At 39.1% G+C, this 24,969-nt stretch overlaps 1 long non-coding RNA gene across 1 annotated transcript; it reads left to right on the top strand.

Annotated features, from left to right (window-relative positions):
- Positions 1-415: 415 nt before the first annotated feature.
- Positions 416-2,440, top strand: LOC134824099 (uncharacterized). Its single transcript, XR_010161346.1, has 2 exons — positions 416-566; positions 1,788-2,440. It is a non-coding gene; the product is annotated as an uncharacterized LOC134824099 (long non-coding RNA).
- The last annotated feature ends 22,529 nt before the right edge of the window (positions 2,441-24,969 follow it).

Genomic DNA, 24,969 nt, shown 5'->3' with positions numbered 1-24,969 from the left:
AAAAGGCCCATCCGAAAGGCCCTGTTTGAAAGGCTCTGTTTAAAAGGCCCTGTTTGAAAGGCCTTGTTTGAAATCTTGGCTGATTTCTGAAACTACTTTTGGGAGGGAAACATTTTATTAAGAAAATGATCGCGAGCAGCGAGGTACGGGAGGAACTATTAGTATTAAATCAAAGTTCTAAACAAGGGATAGTTAAAAACAACGCCCAAGTCTAATCTTTCCCTAAAACAAATAACTAAATATTAAAAACTTCATTGTAATTTCTGCCAATATTTCTTGTCATAAGCTAAATTTCGGAGATAATACAGATCAAAAATATTATAATTCATATAAAGATTTATTTTACATCAAATGCAGGAGAAACGCGTACTAAAATAGAAGCACTGTATTTTAATTTTTGTGAACGTTCTAGGTGCCGGCATGAAATCTATCCGAGAGTATTTTCTGAGAAAATATTTTAGTATACATAAAGGAAAACATACTCTTCAAGTAGTTGATGTAGTAGCTGTTGGAACTACAGGGGGCTCTCTTAATCTTGTGAAGACCCCTGGTTGTGCTGAAGATAGGTATGCATGAGTTCAGTAATCTAGAACGCACTTACTTGTCATTTCAATATATTTGACAGGTTATTTTAGAGCACTTTCTCTTCCTCCCTCATTCTGTGACCCGTTAGCCGCTCTGGTGAGATCTTCAGACAAATGCCGTCGCGCCGCACGCAAGTGGTGAATTCCCGTTGCGCGACGGTTGCTATAGTGACGGGGCCGTGCGGTGCAACATCACGAATAACATCATTATGCATTATTCATCAATTAACTAATTACAATTCGTGTAGTCACACAGTCACTAAAACAAACTTTTGCACACCTGCATTAGTTTAATTATTATGGTAGTCATAGCAACCAGCCTTAGTTTCATCACCTATTTTAAAGCTTTAACTCAACTTGATTTAAACTTAACTCGTAATTTAGGCTAAAATATCTCAAAAAGTTTCGTATCAGACGAATGTTGTATTTAGATATACGTGTAGAACTAACATATACCTATTAAACTGTAGAACTAACCTCTCCCTACCTATTAAACTGTAGAACTAACCTCTCCCTACCTATTAAACTGTAGAACTAACCTCTCCCTACCTTTTAAACTGTAAAACTAATCTCTCCCTACCTATTAAACTGTAGAACTAACCTCTCCCTACCTATTAAACTGTAAAACTAACCTCTCCCTACCTATTAAACTGTAAAACTAACCTCTCTCTACCTTTTAAACTGTAGAACTAACATATACCTATTAAACTGTAAAACTAACCTCTATCTACCTATTAAACTGTAGAACTAACCTCTCCCTACCTATTAAACTGTAGAACTAACCTCTCCCTACCTATTAAACTGTAGAACTAACCTCTCCCTACCTATTAAACTGTAGAACTAACCTCTCCCTACATATTAAACTGTAGAACTAACCTCTACCTATTAAACTGTAGAACTAACCTCTCCCTACCTATTAAACTGTAGAACTAACCTCTCCCTACCTATTAAACTGTAAAACTAACCTCTCCCTACCTTTTAAACTGTAGAACTAACATATACCTATTAGACTGTAAAACTAACCTCTATCTACCTATTAAACTGTAGAACTAACCTCTCCCTACCTATTAAACTGTAGAACCTTAGAACTAACCTCCTCTACCTATTAAACTGTAGAACTAACCTCTCCCTACATATTAAACTGTAGAACTAACTTCTCCCTACCTATTAAACTGTAGAACTAACCTCCTCTATCTTTTTCAGATGCAGGTATGAGTTGCATCAGAGAGTACTTCCAGAGAAAGCTTTTTAGTGTTCAAGAAGGAAAACCAGCGTTCCACATGGACGTTAGCGCTATACGAGCAGCTGTTGGTACATTGTAACCATGTCAACACACTCGTCACTATAGCAACACGCGCGTTACTATAGCAACACACACGCGTTACTATAACAACACACACGCGTTACTATAGCAACACACGCGTTACTTTAGCAACACACGCGTTACTATAGCAAAAGTCTTTTTGTAGTTTAAGAAAGCGGAACAGCATTTTTGTATTGCTATTATGCTAATAACTTTTATAGTGAATCTTGTAAGGAAAAGAGTTTTTAACAATTAGTATTTTGATATTTTTTAGAATTGAAAAATTATACAAAAATGATACACAAAATCGACCTGGAACTATTTCAAATACAAATTTCTTAACGGAATATTATACCACACAGTTGTATTAAAGAACGCAATAATTTGCCTAAGAGTAAGAATAGTCATATCAATTATCATTTAAATTAGCAATTTGTGCACTGAAAATTACTTTTTCGTGTGATGATAGGATGGAAAGATTGGTACGGGTAAAATCTTGGTTGTACTTGTAATACCCATTTTGTTAGATGTATACATTTTGTGCGTACTGTGCTACAGATTGTTTTATTTTGTTTCTTGCCTTGTAACCTGAAATCTCTTCACACCCCTTATATTACGTGTATAATACGTATATAATACGTATATAATACGTAGTATACGTATCTGTGTCGTCGTCAGTGGCTATTATTCTGTAACTCTGCAAAACGACTATAACTTTTAAACGAAATGCTTCTCGGCATAGCAGGTAGGTAGGATCATACTGGTTCTTGTGGGTATGCCTTTTATCGAGTACCAAAATGTTCATTTTAATTTGATGATAGTGCTGACTTGAAAAAACGTAAAAATTGCAGAGACATCAACAATGAAATTCGTGAAACAAAGCGATCTTGATGATATAAAATATCATTTCAAGCTCTCTCAATAAGGTTTAATTTTGTTCATCTCACCTAATTCTCTAATATTAACACTGTCAGGTACTAACCACCTTCTCAATCCTTAGACAAAGTTTTAGGATTGCTGGAGTTTTACATGTTTGCAAACCAATTACCTTAAAATAAAAGGATCGATATTATAATTAACTTGAAAGGGCTCTGTTTGGGAGGCCCTGTTTAAAAGGCCCATCCGAAAGGCCCTGTTTGAAAGGCTCTGTTTAAAAGGCCCTGTTTGAAAGGCCTTGTTTGAAAGGCCCTGTTTGAAAGGCCCTGTTTAAAAGGCCCTGTTTGAAAGGCTCTGTTTGAAAGTTTCTGTTTAAAAGGCCCTGTTTGAGTGGCCTTGTTTGAAAGGCCTTGATTGAAAAGCCCCGTCCGAAAGGCTCTGTTTGAAAGGCCCTGTTTAAAAGGCTCTGTTTGGAAGGCCCTGTTTAAAAGGCTCTGTTTGGAAGGCCTTGTTCGGAAGCCCCGTTTGAAAGGCTCTGTTTGAAAGGCTCTGTTCGGAACGCCCTGTTTGAGAGGCCCTGTTTGGAAGGCCCTGCTTGAAAGGCTCTGTTCGGAAGCCCCGTTTGAAAGGCTTTGTTTGAAAGGCTCTGTTCGGAAGCCCCGTTTGGAAGGCCCTGTTTGAAAGGCTCTGTTTGGAAGGCCCTGTTTGAAAGGCCCCGTTTAAAAGACCCTGTTTGAAAGGCCCTGTTTGAAAGGCCTTGTTTGAAAGGCTCTATAATGTGCTGTAGGTATAGAGCACTCTCTGCTACTCCAGGTTACGTCACTGCGTAATTAGTCGACCCTTGTCTGATTAGGAGTCACGTGGGCGGGAGGAGTCACGTGGGCGGGGAACGCCACTAGCGGAGCTGACATTTGAATCTTTAATCAGCAGGTATTGTGAGCAGAGTACACACACAGTGTACATCTCGCCGTCATACAGTGCCTTAGTCAGCTCTCTCCTGGCTTGTTATTTACCTTGTAGTCTGCTACCATTAATCTGTATTTTGTTAGCTCCCTCTTCTTCATGCCACCTTAACATATTGGTTACCATAGTTACTGCAGTTACTGCAGTTACCACACTCCGCAGTTACTACAGTTACTACAGTTGCCATGGCTACTGATCCTCAATGTTTTATGACAACAACGTACCTTCTTGGACAATAACAAACATTAGGTTTAATCTGATTGCTATGACAATATTGAAATTGTACAAATGGGTAATGATTCAGCTGAGAAGTCACGGGTTTTACTTATTGTAACATGGCAATTGTTGTACTATTACTGTTACCAAGATGTAGCCAACTTCGACCAATGTTACCTTGGGCCGAAGTTGGTTTACGTGTGGGTGATAGTAAGGGACCCGCAGTAACTGGGTGACAGGTACTTGACTCTTGAATAGCTAATATAGCACGCTGCCCATATAAGGGCCGTTGTACATTTTTAAAGACGTCTTAGTCGTACCTTGGCTACATTTTGGTATGTGGTTACAGTTATCATTTTATTAAATTGATGCCACCCTAACATTGTGGCTCATACTAGGGTTGCTTGCGGAGTGGTCAACGTTTCTATTTCTTATATAACATACTGCCGCTACTCCGGGCCGGTGTGTAGGTATTTTCTTCAGGAGTACTGTCCGGGCCGGTGTGTAGGTATTTTCTTCAGGAGTACTGTCCGGGCCGGTGTGTAGGTATTTTCTTAAGGAGTACTGTCCGGGCCGGTGTGTAGGTATTTTCTTCAGGAGTACTGTCCGGGCCGGTGTGTAGGTATTTTCTTCAGGAGTACTGTCCGGGCCGGTGTGTAGGTATTTTCTTCAGAAGTACTGTCCGGGCCAGTGTGTAGGTATTTTCTTCAGGAGTACTGTCCGGGCCAGTGTGTAGGTATTTTCTTCAGGAGTACTGTCCGGGCCGGTGTGTAGGTATTTTCTTAAGGAGTACTGTCCGGGCCAGTGTGTAGGTATTTTCTTCAGGAGTACTGTCCGGGCCAGTGTGTAGGTATTTTCTTAAGGAGTACTGTCCGGGCCGGTGTGTAGGTATTATCTTTATAAGGAGTACTGTCCGGGCCGGTGTGTAGGTATTTTCTTAAGGAGTACTGTCCGGGCCGGTGTGTAGGTATTTTCTTCAGGAGTACTGTCCGGGCCAGTGTGTAGGTATTTTCTTCAGGAGTACTGTCCGGGCCGGTGTGTAGGTATTTTCTTTAGGAGTACTGTCCGGGCCGGTGTGTATGTACTTTCTTAAGGAGTACTGTCCGGGCCGGTGTGTAGGTATTTTCTTAAGGAGTACTGTCCGGGCCAGTGTGTAGGTATTTTCTTCAGGAGTACTGTCCGGGCCAGTGTGTAGGTATTTTCTTCAGGAGTACTGTCCGGGCCGGTGTGTAGGTATTTTCTTCAGGAGTACTGTCCGGGCCGGTGTGTAGGTATTTTCTTCAGGAGTACTGTCTGGGCCGGTGTGTAGGTATTTTCTTAAGGAGTACTGTCCGGGCCAGTGTGTAGGTATTATCTTTATAAGGAGTACTGTCCGGGCCGGTGTGTAGGTATTTTCTTAAGGAGTACTGTCCGGGCCGGTGTGTAGGTATTTTCTTAAGGAGTACTGTCCGGGCCAGTGTGTAGGTATTTTCTTAAGGAGTACTGTCCGGGCCGGTTTGTAGGTATTTTCTTAAAGAGTACTGTCCGGGCCGGTGTGTAGGTATTTTCTTAAGGAGTACTGTCCGGGCCGGTGTGTAGGTATTTTCTTAAGGAGTATTGTCCGGGCCGGTGTGTAGGTATTTTCTTAAGGAGTATTGTCCGGGCCGGTATGTAGGTATTTTCTTAAGGAGTATTGTCCGGGCCGGTGTGTAGGTATTTTCTTAAGGAGTACTGTCCGGGCCGGTGTGTAGGTATTTTCTTAAGGAGTACTGTCCGGGCCGGTGTGTAGGTATTTTCTTAAGGAGTACTGTCCGGGCCGGTGTGTAGGTATTTTCTTAAGGAGTACTGTCCGGGCCGGTGTGTAGGTATTTTCTTAAGGAGTACTGTCCGGGCCGGTGTGTAGGTATTTTCTTAAGGAGTACTGTCCGGGCCGGTGTGTAGGTATTTTCTTAAGGAGTACTGTCCGGGCCGGTGTGTAGGTATTTTCTTTAGGAGTACTGTCCGGGCCGGTGTGTATGTACTTTCTTAAGGAGTACTGTCCGGGCCGGTGCGTAGGTATTTTTTAGGAGTACTGTCCGGGCCAACATTAGAATAACTCAGTATAGCATTGAGCATGTACTCACATCAGATGACTCAAATTAAGCATCTAAAAACACCACACAATAAGCCCCACAATAATCAAGCAGTTAAGAATTAAATATATATATAAGTGTTGTGTTTTTATATTAAGTATTCTGCCAAGCAGGAGAGATATTCGTTTGGAAGCACTGTTTAAAAGGCTATACAATGTGAGAAGGAATGCTTGCTCGGCTCACACAATGTCTGGCACCGTGTAGTAGTCCCGTACAATCTGCTTTTATTTTAGAAATTAACTCAGAATAGTCAATTGATAGTTTGTTTTGCAGTGTATCTACTTTTACTTGTTAAGTCAAATTGGAAGTTGTTCGTTCAGCTTTACGTTTTTAAGTTTCATAAGTTTTAAAATTTAATTGTTAGTCAGAAGAAAGAGGCTGGAAATGGTATTTAAAGCCAAACATTGTAACCGCTCCATATCACGATTATTTACTACCTTGAACCTTGGTTAAACAATCTATCAAGAAAGACTTGAGTTGCTTAAAATCATACGTATTGCCTAATGTTATGATATTTTCACCATGCACAAATAACAAAAATTCCAACAATTAGTTGGTCTCACAGCAGGTACTATAGTTTAGTGGGTACCATAGTCTCTCAGTATAGCAGTTACTATAGTCTCTCAGTATAGCAGGTACTATAGTCTCTCAGTATAGCAGGTACTATAGTCTCTCAGTATAGCAGGTACTATAGTCTCTCAGTATATCAGGTACTATAGTCTCTCAGTATAGCAGGTACTGTAGTCTCTCAGTATAGCAGGTACTATAGTCTCTCAGTATAGCAGGTACTATAGTCTCTCAGTATAGCAGGTACTATAGTCTCTCAATATAGCAGGTACTATAGTCTCTCAGTATAGCAGGTACTATAGTCTCTCAGTGTAGCAGGTACTATAGTCTCTCAGTGTAGCAGGTACTATAGTCTCTCAGTATAGCAGGTACTGTAGTCTCTAAATATAGCAGGTCCTATAGTCTCTCAGTATAGCAGGTACTATAGTCTCTCAGTATAGCAGGTACTATAGTCTCTCAGTATAGCAGGTACTATAAGTATAGTCTCTCAGTATAGCAGTTACTATAGTCTCTCAGTATAAAAGTCCAGACAATAGATTGCGTCGTGGCGCCCAGTACACTGCAGCTCTAACAAACTAATTATCCCATTATAATATTACATAATTGGTAAGATTAATTTGTGTTGATTCCTGCTAAACGGAGACCCACCCCGCTGACATTACCGGCCCTGTGTTTGAGACCTTGTCACTCCCTCGACCCTGGAACCACATGATAAGATGCTTTGTTAGATTTATATCCTCAAGCTCACTAGCCTAGTTAGCCTCGCTCCAAGTACTAAATATTATCTAGAGGCATACCTCCTGAGATACCCTGTTTTTCTTGCAGTCAGCCGCTGACTTACTTTTTTATTACAAGTTTTATAGGTACTTTTTTGTGAAGCACCACAAATTCACAGAAATAAATTTAGACTAATAATTTGGAAATTATAAAAGAGTTAATAATTTATAAAGGAGTTAATAAACTCTGTGGATCTGTCTGAATTACAGTGTAGTACAGAATTATAAAACCCGGTTCATACGAGTAGTGCCTAATAAATGTAATTCTGCTTCAAATTACTCAGTAGAAAGAGATTAACCAAGTCCGTCACTCCGAGCGTACTCCAGCGTCCCACACTACACTGCACTTGTCTGTGTCACGTGATGCCCATATAAGGGCGTCCCACACTTCCTTGTAGAGGTCACTGGCCTGGTAAATGCAGAACTCAACCCCTGGTAACGGAACTACCACCCCTGGTAACGGAACTCAACCCCTGGTAAACGGAACTACCACCCCTGGTAACGGAACTACCACCCCTGGTAACGGAACTCAACCCCTGGTAATAGAACTCAACCCCTGGTAACGGAACCACCATTCCTGGTTAAAGCCTGGTTAAATAAGATCTCTCTGCAACTCCTCTTTTACTCCTCTTCTACTCCTCTACTTCTCATCTACTCCTCTATTCATCTTCTACTCCTCTACTTCTCTTATACGTCTCTACAAATCTTCTACTTTCTAATTCGACCAGTAACTCACGCCACCCAGACTTGTTGAAAATCAGACGATTAACAACTCGTCATGTAGTATCGTATTGATTGCTAAGTGCTTCAACCTATCTCGGTGTTGAAAGTTTTTTCCAGATTTTAACACACACTTTATAATTTCAACACAGCCGACTTTTATTGCTAATACATTATGAATTTCAGTCTTCTTGTGCTATCTAATAGCAGTCGTGTGACTATACTCCGTCAATGCTTTAATACAGTACTTATTTTTAATTTAACTTAATTTTAACTTATTTTTGCTATTTCTTCATTTGTTTTGATCTTTCGTAACTATCTTAAGAAATTAGGATGCATGACGGATGCATGACGGTGCGATGAAAGTTACAACTTTTAGACAGACCGACTTGTTTGTGTGTGACCCCACTTTTAGACAGACTGTCTTGTTTGTGTGTGACCCCACTTTTAGACAGACTGACTTGTTTGTGTGTGACCCCCAATTTTAGACAGACTGACTTGTTTGTGTGTGACCAGTAATTGCAGGCTTATAATTCACGTGCTACCTAAATAAGGAGCTATACAGTAGCAGTATGCAGTCGGTAACCAGTAATTGCAGGCTTATAATTCACGTGCGGCCTAAATAAGGAGCTACCTTACAAGACATATTTATAACGTACGAAATGTGGCGGTTTTCCGAAAATTTCGCCATATTTTCGGACCGTCAAAATTTCGGTCGTCGTAATAGAATCCGTCGCATTATATTTTAGCTTATTTCAATGACTGTGCCTTCACTGCTTTATTTTGTTTCTAAAAAGTAATATCAAGTAAAATAAATAAATAAATTCTGGCATCTTGCCCTTGGGACAATTACAAATTATCACCACACCAATGACGAATTGAATGTCAAGCAATACAGTTTAAATTTGCATTAAAATACATGTATATTATGTGCTAACATGAAAGTCTTACAGTCTTAATACAGACTAAGTTTGAACATGATTTTACCGAATTTCAGAAATTTCCTTACTGCTTACTGTCACAAAAAATGATGAAAAATACCCTTATTTTCTGTGACGTCCGAAATGTGACGGTTTTTGTTCAATTTCGCCATATTTTCGGACCGCCAAAATTTCGGTCGTCGCAAATTGGTCCGCCACAAAAAAGTCTTGTAAGGTATACAGTAGCAGTATGCAATCGGTAACCAGTAATTGCAGGCTTATAATTCACGTGCTACCTAAATAAGGAGCTATACAGTAGCAGTATGCAGTCAGTAACCAGTAATTGCAGGCTTATAATTCACGTGCTACCTAAATAAGGAGCTATACAGTAGCAGTATGCAGTCAGTAACCAGTAATTGCAGGTTTATAATTCACGTGCTACCTAAATAAGGAGCTATACAGTAGTATAAGCAGTATGCAGTCAGTAACCAGTAATTGCAGGCTTATAATTCACGTGCTACCTAAATAAGGAGCTATACAGTAGCAGTATGCAGTCAGTAACCAGTAATTGCAGGCCTATAATTCACGTGCTGCCTAAATAAGGAGCTATACAGTAGCAGTATACAGTCAGTAACCAGTAATTGCAGGCTTATAATTCACGTGCTACCTAAATAAGGAGCTATACAGTAGTATAAGCAGTATGCAGTCAGTAACCAGTAATTGCAGGCTTATAATTCACGTGCTACCTAAATAAGGACCTATACAGTAGCAGTATGCAGTCAGTAACCAGTAATTGCAGGCCTATAATTCACGTGCTGCCTAAATAAGGAGCTATACAGTAGCAGTATGCAGTCAGTAACCAGTAATTGCAGGCTTATAATTCACGTGCTACCTAAATAAGGAGCTATACAGTAGTATAAGCAGTATGTAGTCGGTAACCAGTAATTGCAGGCTTATAATTCACGTGCTACCTAAATAAGGAGCTATACAGTAGCAGCATGCAGTCAGTAACCAGTAATTGCAGGCTTATAATTCACGTGCTACCTAAATAAGGAGCTATACAGTAGCAGCATGCAGTCAGTAACCAGTAATTGCAGGCTTATAATTCACGTGCTACCTAAATAAGGAGCTATACAGTGGTATAAGCAGTATGCAGTCGGTAACTAGTAATTGCAGGCTTATAATTCACGTGCTGCCTAAATAAGGAGCTATACAGTAGCAGCATGCAGTCAGTAACCAGTAATTGCAGGCTTATAATTCACGTGCTACCTAAATAAGGAGCTATACAGTAGCAGCATGCAGTCAGTAACCAGTAATTGCAGGCTTATAATTCACGTGCTACCTAAATAAGGAGCTATACAGTGGTATAAGCAGTATGCAGTCGGTAACTAGTAATTGCAGGCTTATAATTCACGTGCTGCCTAAATAAGGAGCTATACAGTAGCAGCATGCAGTCAGTAACCAGTAATTGCAGGCTTATAATTCACGTGCTACCTAAATAAGGAGCTATACAGTAGCAGCATGCAGTCAGTAACCAGTAATTGCAGGCTTATAATTCACGTGCTACCTAAATAAGGAGCTATACAGTGGTATAAGCAGTATGCAGTCGGTAACTAGTAATTGCAGGCTTATAATTCACGTGCTGCCTAAATAAGGAGCTATACAGTAGCAGTATGCAGTCGGTAACCAGTAATTGCAGGCCTATAATTCACGTGCTACCTAAATAAGGAGCTATACAGTAGTATAAGCAGTATGCAGTCGGTAACCAGTAATTGCAGGCCTATAATTCAGGATGTGCTCTAATTTGGACCAATTACGAGCGAGGTTGAGTTACTTACTATATAATGCTGGAAGCTTGACTCCTTGGATCAGTATAGACATGTACACAGTGGCTTGCTCTTCCTTTACAGCCTGCATCACTCCCTCAATACATATGTCTAGTGTACTTTGTTTTACCTACGTCTAGTAATCGCCTGGTAACCATGGTAATCGCCTGGTAACCATGGTAATCGCCTGGTAACTATGGTAATCGCCTGGTAACCACTACTCTTTTTATTTCTTACTCGTCTGGACGTCTGTTGCACATTTTCTTATTACTGATCACGTTTGTTTGAGTTGTTCTATAAAATTTTCAAACTGCAGATCCTGTAACTTTACAGTCTAGAATATACAGCGTCAGAGTGAAGACCTGGAGAAGTACTAATATCACGTGATGCCCATATAAGGAGCTATACAGTAGTAGTAGAAGTACTAATGTCTGTATTCTTTCAAACTTTACAGCCGAACAGATCCCGATCTTAGCATACACTTGTGAGGTTGCAGCATGTGCAGTAAACCTGCATTTTTGAGGATTCCTAAATTTATTTTTAAACAATATTTCATTTTTATCCGAACATCTTAATTCTTTATGTTCGTCTATTTCGTGGTTTAGAATTTAGACATAGGAATTAAGAACACTACAATTTCATATTTTGTCTTATACAAACTAAATAAACTAACCCTAACCCTAACCCTAACCAAGTCATTATGTGCCTTTTATCGCTTATACAAACTAGATAAACTAACCCTAACCCTAACCAAGTCATTATGTGCCGTTTATCGCTGGTTCCTCGAGATAAAATATTATTTTAATTTTCACTGCAGTAGCAGTAGTACAAATTCCCTTTAAATAAAATGTGAGGTTCGTTCGTTTTCATCTTTTAAATTCGAGAATTTATTTGTCGCTCTTCCAGTGATCTGGCAGATGTGGACAGATCAAGTAATTTTGATTCCTGACAAGCAGTTGTTTTACTTTAAACCCCCTCCCCTTCGTTGTCCTCTTTCTCCCCCTGTTGTCCTCTTTCTCCCCCTGTTGTCCTCTTTCTCCCCCTGTTGTCCTCTTTCTCCCCCTGTTGTCCTCTTTCAATCCTCATCAGAAAGCCCTCTTTCTCCCCTGTTGTCCTCTTTCTCTCCCTGTTGTCCTCTTTCTCCCCCTGTTGTCCTCTTTCTCCCCCTGTTGTCCTCTTTCGGTTCTTTTATGACAAGACGTTAAATCCGGTTTTCCACAGTTCATTTTTTAAAACGTATCCATGATATTGATTGCACAATTGTCTGTACGGTTGACTTGATCTCTGACCGAGGTAATTTAAACTTTTCATTTTTTTATATTCGACAACCGCTAAACATTGCTAGATAGTTATTTCGTGTATCTCAAGAAGATCAGCCTGTCTGTGTCTTGGTTTTCTTGGTGTTAAAAAGGTCGTTTTCAAGCTGTTCACATTGCAAGTGGAGCTGTTCACATTGCAAGTGTTACCCTGTAACACTTGCAGGGTGACGTGGCTGCTGTAAATGTAACTGCATGGATCTTCACCAGAATGTTTAGTTACATGTCACACTATAGCAACTCATTTTCTCGTAGTTTCAGTTACAAATATCAGGGTTACCAGGGTTACCAGGGTTACAAATATCGTCACCTCACAAACTTGTCTAGCTTCACACAGGTTTTGGCAAGACATGTCCTCTCCTTCTGAACACTGCTCTAACAGCAGAGTTTAATGCTGCTAATTTGGTTTACAGCTATAAACGAACAACTACACTTACTATAATAGTATAATGAAGACTTGATTCTCTCCCGCACGTGCTGTAACATTGTAACCTTTGTTTCTTCCACCGAGGAATGTAACATGCTCGCATTATCATCATTCATTTGGTTACTTGTATGTAGTTGTGTTGAGTAACCCTGGTAACTCTGGTAACCCTGGTAACCCTGGTAACCCTGGTAACCCTGATAATCCTGGTAACCCTGGTAACCCTGGTAACCCTGGTAATCCTGGTAACCTTGGTAACCCTGGTAACCCTGGTAACCCTGGTAACCCTGGTAACCTTGGTAACCCTGGTAACCCTGGTAATCCTGGTAACCCTGGTAACCTTGGTAACCCTGGTAACCCTGGTAACCCTGGTAACCCTGGTAACCCTGGTAACCCTGGTAACCCTGGTAACCCTGATATGTACTTGTGTTGGGTGTTATGTGTGCCTATAAGTGACTCTATTTGTACGGTTAGCTAAACAAGGAAGCTGCAAGGCTCCGTGCAGATCTTACTACTAAACATAGATCTAGATTGTTCTGATTCTTGTTGGCTTGTTTTTTCCGTTTTTTGCTCTGAAATCTGAAAAACGGAAATCTGATGTACTGGTTAAGCTGTTGACATCGTTATTATCAGGAGAAAAGAATTACTGCAATAGTATTTTAGAACCGCCACAGAAAGAGAATAGTAATAAAGTTGTCATCAAGGATTAAGAAAGCAAGCTGACTTGTCTAGATATCAGCCATTATAATCTACACTAATCTACACTCTGACTGGAATAGTATTGACACAGCGTCACTAATCTCTAGTGAGTCATGCCACAGTACTGTATATATATATATATATACTATATACAGTAGTATATACAGTACAGTAATCTTAAATCTTGTCTATACTGTACTATCTAGGTCAGCAGCTGCTCTGTGTCTATTCTGGGGTTACCCAGGGTTACCAGGGTTACCAGGGTTACCAGAGTAACCAGGGTAACCAGGGTTACCAGTGTCACCAGGGTTACCAGGGTTACCAAGGTTACCAGGGTTACCAGGGTTACCAAGGTTACCAGGGTTACCAAGGTTACCAGGGTTACCAGGGTTACCAGGGTCACCAGGGTTACCAGGGTTACCATGGTTACCAGGGTCACCAGGGTCACCAGGGTTACCAGGGTTACCAGGGTCACCATGGTTAGTGGTTACCTTACTCCATCAGACTTTAATATACTGTTTTTTATAATCTGCATTCTGACTGTTAGTGTTAGCGAGTGTAGCGCAGTAATTTTCCAATTTTCGACATATCAACCAAGCATTTACATGGAATTATAAAATCACCAGTTATAAACAACATTATATAAATATAATGTGACCGTGCCTTATCTGACGATATTCCTGAATTTCATACTAGCTAATTTTGATGTAATTTGGACATATTCTATTTCTTTATTAAAGGTATGCATATTTTTGAATAACTGGAAAACTAAATTAAGATTATGACCGCAAATTAAGCATAATTAATGCATCTGCTCGTTCCTCTGGGTGAGTGTGAACAATACCGGTAGCCGAGTTAATGCCAGGGTTACCAGGGTTACCAGGGTTACCAGGGTTACCAGGGCAATTACACGGGGAGAATGACAGTATATACATACTGACCTGTATTCTCTGACAGTGCTAACTGTTTGGTACTGCTCCAGGAAGGGCTATTTTAGTTTTACCTTAATTTAACACTTTTCTCATCCGGTTATTTTAGTTTTACCTTAATTTAAAGCTTTTCTCCTCTTTTTGTTGACAACTTCTTTTTCCCTTGTGCGAGTTACCAGGGTTACCAGGGTTACCAGAGTTACCACAGTTACCAGGGTTACCAGGGTTACCAGGATTAATTCATGCCTCCCCGCAATTGATTTGTGCGCTTTCAATCTACTTCTTCCAATGGTCTAACATTTTAGTCAGATTAGAGCAAGTCATGATACGTTGTGATAATTAGAATATCAGTTAAATAGTTGGTTAAATAGTTAGTACTCTTTTTAAAATAATTTTTTCTCCTAATTTCTAGTTTTTCCATTCATACATGTATCATTTGTTATATCATTTGTTATATATATATATAATATATATAATTCGACAATACCAATCATCAGGGCACTGATGATTGGTATTGTTTTAAACATATCATGAAACGGATCGTTTGCCCGCCAATTTGATTTGTTTCAATTGTTGGAATTATAATGCTCCTGCTTAACCGCAGTCGAGCACTCTCTTTGGGAAACCAAGCAACAACTATTTATTACTTATATAATATATATATATATATTTCATGGCTGGACTTCTACACAATAAAAGAAAGCGGTTGTGATTAGATCTTCGAAAGTCTTTGCATCGTTTATTTACATCAATTCTGAGAAATTATATCATTAAAGTAACTACAACAAATACGAATCATATACAATTGAGAATAAATACAAACTAAAAGCAGTGGGAAAATCTGATGAACTGAAATTTAAAAAAGAAACTGAAAGCCGTTAAAAATGTACTCTTATCTTATCTCTTATCTAAATACTGATAACTGATTCTCGCAAAATCACTTAAAATCACAACAAAAACCTGTAAAATTTATACTTAAGTAAAAAATGTAATATGCACGTCTCTGGAATAATGGTATAACTAAATAAAATCTACAAAATATACTAAAATTAAAACTAAGCTCCGGCAGATTTAAAAAGTAGATGGTTACTATCAAGGGTGTTCATACCCCCAAACCGTTCAAGGGTTTTCAATTGGGTCTGGTAGAACCCCTCTCTAGCTTCCATAGCCTTTTCTTTGTCTGCTTTACTAATATTAGGCTCAAATACTAAAGCGTCTACTATAATGACAGAAAGGTGCTTACTAAGTGAGGAATTATAGGAGGCCATGGTACTAAAATCTAAATCATGATCAATATCTAAAAAATGGTTAACTAATTTACAACTTCTTATACCTTTCTTTATGTGACTCTTATGGTTAGAGAATCTCTTAGGGAGATTTGAGGTAGTATAACCGACATACGACTGTTTACAAGTCTTACACTCCATTAAATAAATGAGGTTATAACTCTGACAAGATATATACTTAGTTATAGGGAAAACTTGTTTAGAATGGTGACTACTAAAATTGGAACAGGGGGACAGGAAATTTTGCTTACAAACATAACATTTACCACAAGCATGGCACCCTGGGTCGACAGCCCCGGGAACCGCCCTTAGACTTTCGGAGTCTGGTTCCTGGATCTGGCTTGCAGTTGTTTTCTCTCTATATATATATATTAATAATATATCGGCAAAACCAACCCTGATGATTTGAGCCATACTGATGAGTCCTAATAGGACGAAACACTGTGTCTATGGATATATATAATATATATATTATATATATGTAGTAGTGCTGAAAGTATTATCCAGTCAGCAATTTAAAAAGTAGGAAGTCTGTTAACTAATATTAACTAATATTAACTAATATATCAACCAATATTAACTAATATTAACTAACCTTAATTATGTACAATCATCACATGTACTGGGTATTTATAACTAGTTCCAAATTAATCTGCCTAATAAATCCGATTTCCGGTATGTTTAATCTAATTTGCTAATAGAGCATATTTATACATTGTAACTACTAACTATATTAAATATAAATATGTTGAATGTACATGTGATGTCTCCTCCACTGAGCAATATATCTCCTGGTAACCACTAACCCTGGTAACCCTGGTAACCCTGGTAACCCTGGTAACCCTGGTGACCCTGGTGACCCTGGTGACCCTGGTAACCCTGGTGACCCTTTTCTCCAGATTAGCGTTTTTTCGGTCCAATCCTTATTCGGGGCGGGAATCTGGATCTAACCAAACTTGTGGAACGTGGGGCGGGGGGGGGGGCAAAATAACTTGGGGCACATTCAGAAAAATATATATGGGAAACACTTGAGGAAAAATCTAGGGAACAGAAGAAATTTCCGGTACTAAAACCTGCTCTGTCTGAGCGGATCTGCCGTCAGTCCAGTTTTTAGTTCCATAAGTTGAAGACCACCCACCCGGGCCCACCCCCAACAATACAGAAACAGAACAATCAGTGAACCAAAAGCAAAAGGGAGGGAAGGGAGGAATAGTTCAATCATTTGCAGTTCTTGATTCACCGGCGAGAATAAATTGTAGTATAACAGCTGATATCATAAAATAAAAAGTCGGGCAAAAATCCAACCAGTAATGCAATTAAAATACACGTAAATTCCCGCCCAAATCTGTATTCTGCCAGAAACTTCCGGACCACAAAAAGGCTGCAATTACAAAATAACCAGCATCAAACACAACCGTACAAGAAATGTGTCTAGTTCCTTAACTACAAAGTACAAGCGTACCATATCTAAATCACTAGTCACGTGCCCATCACGACAGTAACGCCCACGTGATCACAGTTACGCGCACATGACCATGGCAACGCGCACGTGACCAGATAACAACCAATCAGTGGTAGGACAAGTTCACGATCAGCTTGATACCGAACTAAGAAGATGGAATGAATATTGCAGTTGCTGAAATAATCCGACGACCTTCACGCGCATTTGCCCGGAAATACCTAGCCTGGTGACCATGACAACTAGCCTGGCTGACTGAGGAATGCGGTTCGTAATGAAGTGATAGTTTATCTGGATAGAGAACAGGACCGGTAGAATCTCTTTTTTGCATTCGTTTCGTATGCTTCTGTTTTGCCATTTGTAAATAAAGATTATTCTCGAACGCTGTAATCGGGTGGTATTTCTCCCTCTGAATACAATCGTCCCAGCTAGTTTTCTGTGCGTTGGCACAAATTGAACGTTCTTCTTTTTTTTTGCTGTGCAGAACTATTGTTACGAATAAATTTCTACGAAATGTTTCTTGCAGAACTCTCGAATCTATACTTCCGTCTGATTATACTAGACTATACATTTTAAGTACTCAATTGGGCTTTAAGTGCCTTTAGCCCGTAGCTTTCAGAAACTTGCAGTTCCTTTCATTCTACAAATTAGCCGTTTGTTTTACACAAGAGTTGACTCGGGTGATTGGAGCATTATACTTTTCGGTCTGTAGAATCTGCAATAATTTGTTACTTATTAATGGGGTTTTGGCTGCTACCTACCATCACAGCTGCAATTAATACACGTTACCATTGTTACATTATTATACCCTGTGTTTAGTCAAATGAGCAATTGTTCAGTATTTCTTGGGCTCGACGTGCTAATAGCCTAATTCTATTAGGGGAGTATAATGAGAGCATATAACGAGAGCTGACCAAGTAAAATGAGGGCGTTACCAAGGTTACCAGGTTATGAGGGTGTTAGTTAATTAAATAATAGCTAATCAGGTAAACGAGTTTATTAAAATTGATGCTGTGTGTATGCTCTGTACATTACAGGTAATCTTGTCTTTACATTACAGGTAATCTTGTCTGTACATTAAAGGTAATCTTGTCTGTACATTGTGGGTAGTCTTGTCTGTACATTATAGGTAATCTTGTCTGTACATTACAGGTAATCTTGTCTGTACATTACAGGTAATCTTGTCTGTACATTACAGGTAATATTGTCTGTACATTACAGGTAATCTTGTCTGTACATTACAGGTAATCTTGTCTGTACATTGCGGGTAATCTTGTCTGTACATTGCGGGTAATCTTGTCTGTACATTACAGGTAATCTTGTCTGTACATTAAAGGTAATCTTGTCTGTACATTACAGGTAATCTTGTCTGTACATTAAAGGTAATCTTGTCTGTACATTGCAGGTAATCTTGTCTGTACATTACAGGTAATCTTGTCTGTACATTACAGGTAATCTTGTCTGTACATTGCGGGTAATCTTGTCTGTACATTACAGGTAATCTTGTCTGTACATTACAGGTAATCTTGTCTGTACATTGCAGGTAATTGTGTCTGTACATTACAGATAATCTTGTTTGTACATTACAGGTAATCTTGTCTGTACATTACAGTTAATCTTTTCTGTACATCACAGGTAATCTTGTCTGTACATTGCGGGTAATCTTGTCTGTACATTGCAGGTAATCTTGTCCGTACATCACAGGTAATCGTGTCTGTACATTGCGGGTAATCTTATCTGTACATCACAGGTAATCTTGTCTGTACATTGCGGGTAATCTTGTCTGTACATTACAGGTAATCTTGTCTGTACATTACAGGTAATCTTGTCTGTACATTACAGGTAATCTTGTCTGTACATTACAGGTAATCTTGTCTGTACATTACAGGTAATCTTGTCTGTACATTACAGGTAATCTTGTCTGTACATTACAGGTAATCTTGGCTGTACATTACAGGTAATCTTGTCTGTACAGTGCAAGCTCCTTTGCACAATCCAAGTGAATGTTGCTACACAAGCCTTTATACAGTAATTGGAAAATAGCCTAAACTACGCTTAGCTACTGTACAATGTTGTATTTTATAGCGATTACACTGTACAATATATAGTATTTGTTGTATGTATAAACATTAAACATCTAAACATCCTCAATCAATCAATTTCATTTTCTCTTCACGTCGTTTCACCAGGAAAATTAACCTTTTGTTTGCTTTTTCGTTCACTTTTAATTTACGTATATTTATCCCTAATTTGCTTTTGTTACCATGGTTATTTACCTACCCAGATAATTTAAATTCTTTGTGAGTATGGTATGCTTTGTTCCCATGGTTATTCAGGGCCGTGTCTTGCCATGGCTACCAGAATCACAAGCATTTTCTCAGGTTCAGTGAGTTTTGTTACCATGATAACATGAACAATGAACCTATAATCCTGGTAGTAGCAGGGTAATGAATTAAACCCACGCCCCCATTTTTACACTTCATTAATTTGCAGCCCCACTTCCGTACTTATTATCATCAGACTCCAGAGGTCTGTTGCATTGATATTTATTATTTATGATTTCGTATATACTTTGGGAGTCCTGGCATGCAGCTAGCAGGAGTTGCATTCTGTGGGCACGGTGATAAGACCTCCCTCTTTTAAGTAGGAGGCCAGAAACCGTTAACCAGAACAGAGAGAGAGAGTCTCATTATTAACACTTTATTAGTGTCAAGTGAAAGTGAGAGAGGATGGTTTTGTAGATTCCGCTCAGTTCTGAAATATCATTATTAGATTATCTGTAAAAACACGACGTTTTGTTCGTATTGGAACGTTTTCTGGTGCAGCTTGTTAGTAAGCAAAACTTCACGACATTCGATTTAATGACAGTAAACATCCATTAAACATCCATTAAACATCAGTTAACATTCAGTTAACATTAACATTCAGTTAACATTCAGTTAACATTCAGTTAACATTCAGTTAACATTCAGTTAACGTTTAGTTAACTTTTGATTAAATTCCAGAAGAAGATACTAGCTCACCCTCCCTCTCCCTACTTCTTTAAAGGGGATAACTTGACCTTGTCAGATATTTTGCTGTTATGATAATTGATCGTTTTATCAAGATAACGAAGTGATGTAGAATGGGGATAATCCACCAATACAGCTGAAGTACATAATGAGCTACACCAAATAAAGCTCACTATGGGACCCAAGTCCCAATCCTTCCCAAGATTGCTTCATCTCTAAAGCCCACGCCATCTGGCATTTCCTTTTCATCTACCTCAGAAGCCTAGTTTTTTAATGTTATTGTATTGTAAACTTAAAACATTTTGTCCACCCTGTCCACTGCACCCTTGCACGTCACACACCCCTACATCATTGTCACCACTACATCATACTATATAATCACCCCTTCACAACATCATCCCCAGCTGAAGATGATTTACACATGTATTTTGAAATCTCCTGCTAAAAACAAACTTTTCTTATCACTTATATGTTTTAAATAATCCCCTCCAGGTTACAGCCGAAGGGGTTTTTAAATATATATATACATATTATATACTCCTTTATAAATATTATAATACAAATACAATACAATAGTGCAGTCTCGTTAATCTAATTCTATATATTAAGCTTGTGTACAATTGCCTTGTCCGCTCTGTCCAGCGCGTTATGCTGTGTATTGACTATGTATCAGTGCTGTTACCATGGTTACGAGCGCATCACCGTACCTCACGCGTACTTCAGGTATGTAATTAGTTCCCAAATTAAGTCTGATTCTTATGAAGTAGGAATGATAATTAGTAGTAGTATTGTTGTGTGTGGTCTATGAGTGTGGTCCGTGCGTGACTACACAGCATTTCTTACTAAGGATAGTGAGTATCAGAGTGCGTGACTACACAGCATTTCTTACTAAGGATAGTGAGTATCAGAGTGCGTGACTACACAGCATTTCTTACTAAGGATAGTGAGTATCAGAGTGCGTGACTACACAGCATTTCTTACTAAGGATAGTGAGTATCAGAGTGCGTGACTACACAGCATTTCTTACTAAGGATAGTGAGTATCAGAGTGCGTGACTACACAGCATTTCTTACTAAGGATAGTGAGTATCAGAGTGCGTGACTACACAGCATTTCTTACTAAGGATAGTGAGTATCAGAGTGCGTGACTACACAGCATTTCTTACTAAGGATAGTGAGTATCAGAGTGCGTGACTACACAGCATTCCTTACTAAGGATAGTGAGTATCAGAGTGCGTGACTACACAGCATTCTTACTAAGGATAGTGAGTATCAGAGTGCGTGACTACACAGCATTTCTTACTAAGGATAGTGAGTATCAGAGTGCGTGACTACACAGCATTTCTTACTAAGGATAGTGAGTATCAGAGTGCGTGACTACACAGCATTTCTTACTAAGGATAGTGAGTATCAGAGTGGTAATGATATTAATAATGATATCAGTATATTGATTGTATCACTAGGTGTGAAGCTAGGAAATGAACAGCTTACTAGTTTGTATGAGAGCGAATACTAGTAAGATATATAATCTTGATATACGCTACCTGTATAGCCCCATGTACGGACTTTGCTTGTGTTAAATCAGTGTTACTTTGTATTACTTTTCCAATAGTTCGAAGTAAACTGAATAAAACTGGGCAGAATTAGAATGATATCAGAGCCTTCCTGACGCAGACTACTCCATAATGATAAAACATTAATAACGTCTAAAATCGTCTATATCTGATTCTTAGAGCAATGATAAAAGACATTTTTAAAGGTGTAAAAGCTTTGAATAAACCGAATAAATAACACCTACTATATGCTTGTAGATTCTCTTATTGACGCCATTCATCGTTAAAAATAGTCTGTAATTCAAGTTAATAGCAGGATTTGTTTTTATCGGAGCGCGCCTCCAAACACCCCCCCCCCCCCCCCCCCCCCCCGGCTCCGGCCCCCATGTCAGAAGCAATCATGAGGTGCTGAGTGTTCGCCTATTTGCTTGCTTACAATAGAGGCAATAAGAAGATTGGTAACGTGGTAACGACAGACTGTATCTTAGGGCGGCTATTCTAGTATTCACAACGACATTTGACACTGGTACCATCTAGTAGTTATTCTGCAGCTTTTAGTTTGTTATAATACTGGATTGGTTAAATACTGGAAGCTGATTCATGGTTAAATAATGGCTAAACTTCCCACCAGTTTCACGATTTACGTCTGTTTTATGATGTTCATTTAGCTTCTTTAGGTTCAGATATGAAAGTTAACATGACCTTTGCTCCTTCATAAAGATATTTGTCAAATGGTTTAAACGTTCGAGTTAAACTGCATAAGTTCACATGAGAGCCACGTTGTGATTTCCGATTAGGAACGTAACTTATCTTTTAGGCTTATCTTTCAGGCTGCTACTTGTGTTGTTATACCTTTATACACTGTTATTTACACTTGTAATTGCTGACACACGAATGATGGCTTGTAGTGACTCACAACAATTGTCCGCCGTATTACTGCTGACCGTTCTTACATCAGCGACTGATTCGGTCGAAATCTAATAAGCTGTTAATGTGCGATCAGGAGTTTTCGTTTTTAGCTGCCAAATATCCTTATCAAATTATATGTAGTCAGCTAATCATCTCTGCTTTGTCTGCAACCAAGCTACTCCTTCATAAACCAAGTCATACGTGCTCACATCCAATTGCTTCTGGGCTTCTTTTGCGAGCAAAAGATCATCGACCAGAATTGTCGGGAAAATCTGCCGTAAATATTAATCTATATTTCCTACACAATGCGTACATTGGACTTTCATTAACCAATCTCTGTGACTTATGAGCTGAACACTTCAATTAACACTACTCCTTCATAAATACAATTAACACTCCACGAGATAACTTATTCCTCATTATACGAACTTCTTCTTGACAATCACCCAGCTACTCCTTCATAAACTATTTAATTACTAACTACTCCTACCCGGACACGAGTACTTCAGGTTTGCTTGTTGGAACAGCAACTGTATTGTATATCAAGCTATTGTAATGTTTTTACTCCTCCTCCTCTTCTGAAGTAGAAGCCAGTGATCTGTGAGTTAAGCATTAAACACTTGTTTACCCAGCTACTCCTTCATAAACTATTTAATTAAACACTTGTTGGTCCCACAGTGCTTATTGTTTTACTAACTCTCACAATTCCGTCGATAGTTTCCTAATTTGAGTAATTTGAGCGTTTCGCACTTTCCGCTTTTAATTTGGTACATAGTTGCAGTAATGAGTTAACTTTACAAGTTTACAACTGGTCGCTGCTGATGCATATCTGTAGTTAGGTTATATCAGATATTACACCGTATTTTTACTGATACTATATCAGATATTACTCCGTATTTTTACTGACTTCTTTTAATCTCCTAGTTTTGCCTCCTACAAAACTGTATTGTATACAATACAATACAAAACTGTACGATTTATCTTTTTGGCTAATTCATTTTTGCCTGTTTGTCATGATATTAGTAATTTTCACAGATAAATAAGAATATCGCTAACTAATCTTTTCTATGTTTATATTATTAAGGGCAGCTCTCCAGATCACGGTGTGAGAGGTAAGGCTCTTAATAAGTTAATAGTAACAAATTAGAATGATTAATTAATTAAATAAGAATAAGTTAGTAGACTGCTACTAGCAGACTGATAAGGTAGACTTGTCTTGATGAACTTTATAATTCATGTTCTAAGGCTGCCTGTAAACTGCCCTGTAGCGTTAGTTTAACATACTGTTATGTGATTCCCGTACTGTAGTGCAACACGTACTGTAGTGCGACACGTACTGTAGTGCGACACGTACTGTAGTGCAACACGTACTGTAGTTCGACACGTACTGTAGTGCAACACGTACTTTAGTGCGACACGTACTGTAGTGAAACACGTACTGTAGTGCGACGCGTACCCTAATGCGACACGTACCCTAGTGCGAAAACCTCCAAGATCGACACTCTCGCACTACGTTACCCGGACTGTAGTGCGACAAGAACTTAAGTGTCACAAAGAGTTCTCTGCGACCTGCGTTGTATTCCGGGACCAGGTCGTGTTTCCTGGCGGGTATGTGGTGGAAGAAGCATCCTATGGGGCAGGTCGTCTCCACAGTGTCGATCAGGGCTCTCTCGTAGTCACTCATCACAGATTCAGGGCTGTCTTCAAAGGCAGGGAGCTCATCCAGGAGGGCTTTGTAATGAGCTTGTGTCTTTCCGAGGAGTAAGCAGAATGCTTACAGCCTTCAGGATACAGTCCGCGGACAGTCACCAACTGTGTCGTCGTAGGTCTTGTCGTCGCGCTTCTTATCCAGGCAGTAGCGGTATCCGTCGTGGATAACGTTTCTTGAACCAGAAGTATGCTTCGGTAGAATCATCGTGACCTTCTGTATGGCCCAAGCATATAAACTTGTTATCCCAATCAGAGATATGTCTTTATACGATGCGTGTGATAGGAATTAGGATCATCTGCTGCTTACGACTGGATCAGTGGATCACTTCGAAATACCGAATACGTGACGTGAGCCGAATCGACGAATCACTTAATGGTCCATAAGAAGGATAGGATCTGACCTGAACTTGGAGATATGACAGGATCTGGTGTCGCACTACAGTACGCTACCTGGAGTGTAGTGCGACACGAACTCTAGTGCGAAAGAGGGAGGTCTTGTCGAACTTCAGGTTTCGCACTACAGTACGTGTCGCACTACAGTACGTTTACCGTTTTAACAGATCTTAGTTTACATGATTTATAAGAATAGTTTTGTAAAGGAATATTGTTATAAGAACAGAGTGAAGGAATTGTTTTGTGTTCAGTATTTTTACGTGAAGCTTTTACAGCTGATTAGTTTTTGTTTACAGTTCGGTAAACTGTATTTGCTTTGAAATGCTTGTTATTTGTATATAATATAGTATATAGTATATAGTACTACTTGTTCACTATTTATTTACAAACAACTAAATGTGATGCATGAATTACATTCT

Source organism: Bolinopsis microptera, chromosome 12 (genome assembly GCF_026151205.1).
Source record: "Bolinopsis microptera isolate Bmic1 chromosome 12, MBARI_Bmic_1.0, whole genome shotgun sequence".
NCBI classification, from domain to species: domain Eukaryota; kingdom Metazoa; phylum Ctenophora; class Tentaculata; order Lobata; family Bolinopsidae; genus Bolinopsis; species Bolinopsis microptera.
This window is presented reverse-complemented; position numbering and strand designations above follow the sequence as displayed.